This window comes from Mya arenaria, chromosome 9 (assembly GCF_026914265.1).
Source record: "Mya arenaria isolate MELC-2E11 chromosome 9, ASM2691426v1".
NCBI classification, from domain to species: domain Eukaryota; kingdom Metazoa; phylum Mollusca; class Bivalvia; order Myida; family Myidae; genus Mya; species Mya arenaria.
In genome coordinates this window covers 11,437,756-11,443,755 of record NC_069130.1, presented here as the reverse complement: position 1 = coordinate 11,443,755, position 6,000 = coordinate 11,437,756, and the positions used below count along the sequence as shown (strand labels likewise).

The 6,000-nt window shown below is 37.4% G+C and overlaps 1 protein-coding gene across 2 annotated transcripts in view; it reads left to right on the top strand.

Moving 5' to 3' along the window:
- Positions 1 to 606: 606 nt before the first annotated feature.
- Positions 607 to 6,000, top strand: part of LOC128246589 (sacsin-like) — a 50,898-nt gene continuing 45,504 nt past the window's right edge. Inside the window, exon 1 of one of the 2 annotated variants that reach the window (XM_052964855.1) lies at positions 607 to 713. The gene's annotated coding sequence lies outside the window, so the exon portion shown is untranslated. Of the gene's footprint in view, positions 714 to 5,270; positions 5,440 to 6,000 lie in introns of those variants that run through there. The other variant, XM_052964856.1, reaches the window with a different exon arrangement.

Below are 6,000 nucleotides of genomic sequence, written 5' to 3'. Positions count from 1 at the left end.
GGTGCCACAGGACCGAAAAGTTTGATGCGCGCCTGCATAACAAAATTCGTCTAGCTACGCCCCTGACTTATTATATTTCCAAAAAACTCGGTTTAGTAACATATTCAAAATTATGTCAATTGATATTCTATACATGTACATGTAACTTATAAAACTATATAATACTCTCATTAGTTAAATAACGATACGATTTTTTGAACTGATAACCCGCAACTGATTTTCAAAAATTAGCTATCTCGTATCATTCGGAGCTCCTCGGCCATTTTTTTCAAAAACAACCTCGGATGTATGCCGGTACATCTGTTGAAGTAGTCCGTATTTTTTTAATAAAAGCATTAATTAAATGTAGTGTTTAAGAGTTGTATTCATTGCTCTCAGTTTAAATTGATTGCCAGTGAAGTGTATTATTGCAAACATAATTAGGATTCCCAAGAGTTAAGTCATAAATTTTAACTACTAAATAAGATTACTACGCGATCTATTTGCAGCGGACTTAAACGTACCACTTTTTAAGTATGTAAACCGTCCATATACATCCGAGGTTGTTTTTGAAAAAATGGCCGAGGAGTTCCGAATGATCTCGTATCTGCTTGGTCTCGTGACAAATCTACTTTCGTTTTCCCTTCCTTGTAAGGAAGACTTCGCGTATAAAAACGGAGTCCCCGAAATGTATGCATTCATTTTCTTTCATGCGGTGAATACAATATGTACGGGTAGGTACATCTTATTTTCCTTGTTTTGCAAATTTTATATGATATTTAAAGTTCATTATTTTGAATGATTAATTAAAAGTTTAGATAAAGCTTCGTTTTGATAAACATTATTCTCTTTATAATAAAATATCATTTGTTGAGCTAATACTGTAAATCTAAACATGACTCATACGTGTATTTATACTTTTGTGTATACTGGTACATACTTAAGTTTGACGCTGATTCATGTATGTTAAAAGTACATTTATAGTTAAGTAGCAAGGTTGAACTAGTTCATGATTTTCTGTGATGTCGTACGACATTTAAGATTGTTCAAATGGTAAATGACCTGAAATTAAACATCACTTATTTTGCATTTTAATATACAAGATAACATCCCGCTGACAAAATGTCAGCTTGAAATTCTTAATTTAAATGTTAAAATGGAACTTTTGGATTTTGACAGAAAACTTACGTCAGCAATTTATAATAGTGTTAAATTTAAGTTACGTTATGTTTTAACAGCTAAAATTGCTAACAGAAAACATTTGTATGTACACTTAAACACTTAAAAATAGTTTCATTTTTAAGTAAAACAGAAGAGATGTTTCATTAAATTCTGTGAAGGTAGAAAGGTGCTCTTGCAACTGTCTATGAAGGCAGAAGGGTGCCAATGTCGCTGTCCATTAGGACAGAAGGGTTCCCATTTTGCTCTTCATGAAGGCAGAAGGGTGCTCTTGCAGATGTCCCTGAGGGCAGAAGGGTGCTCTTGCAATGTCCATGAGGGCCGAAGGGTGCTCTTGCAATGTCCATGAGGGCCGAAGGGTGCCCTTGCAATGTCCATGAGGGCTGAAGGGTGCCCTTGCAATGTCCATGAGGGCAGAAGGGTGCCTTTGCAATGTCCATGAGGGCAGAATGGTGCCTTTGCAGATGTCCATGAGGGCAGAAGTGTGCCCTTGCAGATGTCCATGAGGGCAGTAGGGTGCCCTTGCAGATGTTCATGAGGGCAGAAGTGTGCCCTTGCAGATGTCCATGAGGGCAGAAAGGTGCCCCCTTGCAGATGTCCATGAGGACAGAAGGGTGCCCTTGCAATGTCCATGAGGGCAGAAGGGTGCCCTTGCAGATGTCAATGAGGGCAGAAGGGTGCCCTTGCAAGTGTCCATGAGGGCAGAAGGGTGCCCTTGCAGCTGTCCATGAGGGCAGAAGGGTGCATTTGCAGATGTCCACAAGGGCAGAAGGGTGCCCTTGCTGCTGTCCGTGCGGGCAGAAGGGTGCCCTTGCAGCTGTCATTGAGGGTAGAAGGGTGCCCATGCTGCAATTAAATGCACCTTAATAACAGTTTGTGTATACATCATAAATGCTACATCGGAAGGCAACATTTTGCTTCAAATGAAGATTTTAAACAAAGATCACTTTCCTACTTCTTTACCATTTTAAATGAAACATAGCGCAGTCTACACCGCTTACGGAGCCCGGCCTTCGGTCTTTTACCAGATTTTGATTGAGAGTTTAGTTTCTTAAAACACTTAGACAAACCTTTTCACAATACGGCCGTCTGACGGAGCACTGTCAAAACATTGTTTTGGAAACAGGTTTGTCTAAGTGTTTGATGAAACTAAACACCTAATCAAACTCCAGTAATAAAACGAAGGAGGGGCTCTTTAAGCGGCATAGACTGCCCTTTGTTTCATTTAAAATGGTGTAGAAAAAGAAAAGTTATCTTTGATATATAAGTCTTCATTTTAATCAAAATATTGCCTTCAGACGTAGCATTTATGACGTAATTTATCACGTGGTATACACACTGAGTAATATACCTTTTGTTTTTAATAGGGTCAAATGAGTTTAACATGAGTTTAAGTAACAAAAATATTTCTTTTCATCAACCTTTATTGTGTGCTTTTAAATTGATTGACATTTTTCATTGACATTTTTCAAAGGTTTATCATTTTCTCTAATTCTTACATGTAATATATGTGTGATGAACATGTTTCTTTACTTAAATATCTTCTTATTTAATGCAATCGAGGCACGGGAGAGAAAAAATCATCAAGGAAGAAATTTAAGACAAAAAATAAAAAAAGTTCTTGAGTGTTTCATGTTAGGATGCTATATAAGAGATTTGACATCAACTAAAAAATTCTGTTTTTACAAAATTAAAGCTGGCATCCAATTTTTACATTTGCATAATAATGTTTAAGAAAATTGATATAAAAAAATAAGTAAATGAATTTTTAAAGAGTATAATGTAACTGTCAGCTCATACTATGTGAAAGTAACAAATATACTTAAAGCAAAGTGTTATGTTACAACTGTTGATTATATAACAGAATTTGAATGTTAATAAATAATAATCTATAAATTGGTCTTTGTGAAGAATATGATGCAATCCTTTGTACATGTCAAGGTGTTTATGCAGGCTTAAGAGCTAAATCACATTTTTTGTAACATGAAGGGGAAGTAAAGTATTGTATGGACAGATACAGAAATCAGATACGTTAAGATACTTTTATTGCGTTATCGTTCAAACCCATGACAAAATTTTGAACGAAAATTAATATTTAGTAACATACTGAACTTTTGCAACAGGGTCATGTATAATTTGTTTAAAAAATTATCTGGAAATGAAAACAGACATAATGTACTTCTGTGGAATGTCTTAATTTCTGTTTTTTAAATGGGAAAGAATTCACATCCTGACAATGGTGTACATTATTGTTAAAATCAGCTAAATTTCATGTGCATGAAGGAGTCAAAACATGTTAAAGCTGCACTCTCACAGATTGAACGTTTTGACAACTTTTTAATTTTTTGTCTTGGAACGACCCAATTTTTGCGAACATCCATGGAAAACAGTTATATAAGACTGGTGACAAAAAATTGCAGATTTTAATATTTAAGTTCAAAAATTGATGTTTTATGCATTTTTCGTAAACCTTTATTAACGGTTTAAGCCATAAAACATTAATTTTTGAAGGGAAATATGAAAAACTGCGATCTGATCTTTTGTCAGCAATCTTATATCATTGGTTTGCAGATATTTAATCAAAAATTTGATCATTCCAAGACAAAAAAGAAAAAAAGTTGTAAAATGGTAAATCTGTGAGAGTGCAGCTTTAAATGTTTATAAGATCTTTATGACTGCCACTGTGAAGTGTCTAGCTGTTTCTGTTATGTATTGGTCTTACATAACACTGCTCTATCTTTTTGGTTGATACAATATGTTTACTCAGTTGATTTACTGTACATTTGGTGGGTATCAGTGGTGGCCAGGGTCTTGTGAAAATGCAAGGCCCCCCCCGCACCGCAAAGTTGGCTGACAATTGAACTCGACATACAGCTTTTACCTTAAATTAATGCCTTAACAAATACATTACAACACTCTGATATATTATATATCATATATGTATATATTTATGTATATATATGCTGACGAGAAAAAGAAACGCCTCATTCAAACTGTTTGTACTATATTTTATTAAGTATGATTTAAAATTAGAAAAGAACGGTGGCATTTACAATATTTATCATTTAAGAGAATTGATGATTGATTATACAGCATTTCATGGTCACATTATGCTTAAAATATTGAAAATTCAATGTATGGTCAGAGCAAATTCACTGACATGCTTAGAAGCGCATGTGACCTCCTCTACTCGCAATTACAGCAGCAAGACGACGTGCCATCGAACCGCACAAGTTACGTAGCAAATACCGAGGCATTCTGGTCCACTCCTGATGGAGCGCTGCTGTAAGTTCCTGGACGTTGGCAGGCTGACGCTGACGTAACCGTCGTCCAAGGTAATCCCAGGCGTGTTCAATCGGATTGCAGTCTGGTGAACACGCCGGCCAAGGCAAGACGGCAATGTTATTGGCGTGTAAAAAGTTCATGGTGACACGTGCTAAGTGGGGTCGCGCGTTGTCTTGCTGGAATACCAGGCCCTGACGTTGGCGAAGCATAGGGACAACTACAGGACGTAATATCTGGTCAATGTAACGCCTGGCTGTGAGGTTACCTTGGCAAACGACGAGTTGGGACTTAAATCTATGGTTGATAGCTGCCCAGACCATAACTCCGCCCCCACCGTAACGGTTGTGCTGCAGAACGCAATTGTTAGCGTAGCGTTCATGACGTCGCCTGTAGACACGAATACGTCCGTCGGCGTTCGACAAGTTGAAACGTGACTCGTCACTAAACACTACATTTTGCCAGCGCTGACCGCGATGGTTGCGGGCCCAATTAACACGTTGTTGACGATGACGTCGTGTAAGCACTAGACCACGGTACGGCCTGCGGCATCTAATCCCCCGTTCTCGTAGTCGATTTCTCACCGTATGTCGACTAACAGGGCGTCCATGGTTACCTACTACTACTCGTGACGTTGATTCAGCAGTCACAAATCTGTCATCTGTATCCTGCCGTACTGACGTTACACGGGGTCTTCCTGAACGTGGCCTATCGGCAAACGTTCCCGTGTCTCTGACACGTCGAATGAGACGTAATATTGTCAAACGAGAGACGTTAAAACGTCTAGCGACTTGTTCTTGCGTTCGCCCACATTCAAGCATTGCCAAAACCCTGGCTCTCTCTTCACTATTTAGCTTCGGCATTATCAGAAACTGGGTAATTGTCAAAAAAGACACGGATATATGGTTGTATGTCGACTAGCACATGTATCGGTGTAGAATTTACTTGATAAAGCCACGTGGTTAAAACGCACGGAGTGCACGAGGAAATCGTGAGCAGGTACGTGAATTTAACAATTGGCTGAATAAAATCGTGCGAGTTTCGGTTGGTTGGATTTGTTGGTCAGAATACATGTACATTTTGGACGTTTGCATATAAATGTAAACTTGGCAACAAAATAAACGCCACTTTTCGATGAGGCGTTTCTTTTTCTCGTCAGTATATATTATATATATATATATATATATATATATATATATATATATATATTCCAACACCTTAGTGAAATAAGTTTTAAGGGGTTAAGTTGTCCTCCAAATCCAGCCATTCTTATGCTGGTTTCATTCAATGGTTTTGAATAGCATTTGTACATTCATGACCATAGTAAGTTTGCCAATATATAAATAAGAAAACAAAGCTTTCGTTGGATAGACTTATATATTATTATTAATTATATTATCAAATTTAAGGCTGTAGTAATTGTGCCAAGTTCTTCCAAAACTAGAAAAGAGGGACACATTATAAATGGTAATTAAAGCCTTATCTTTGACATCTATGACTCTACATTGAAGCAATATCGCTAAAACATGCCCTGTAACATGGGGATCCAAGGAGGGGGGG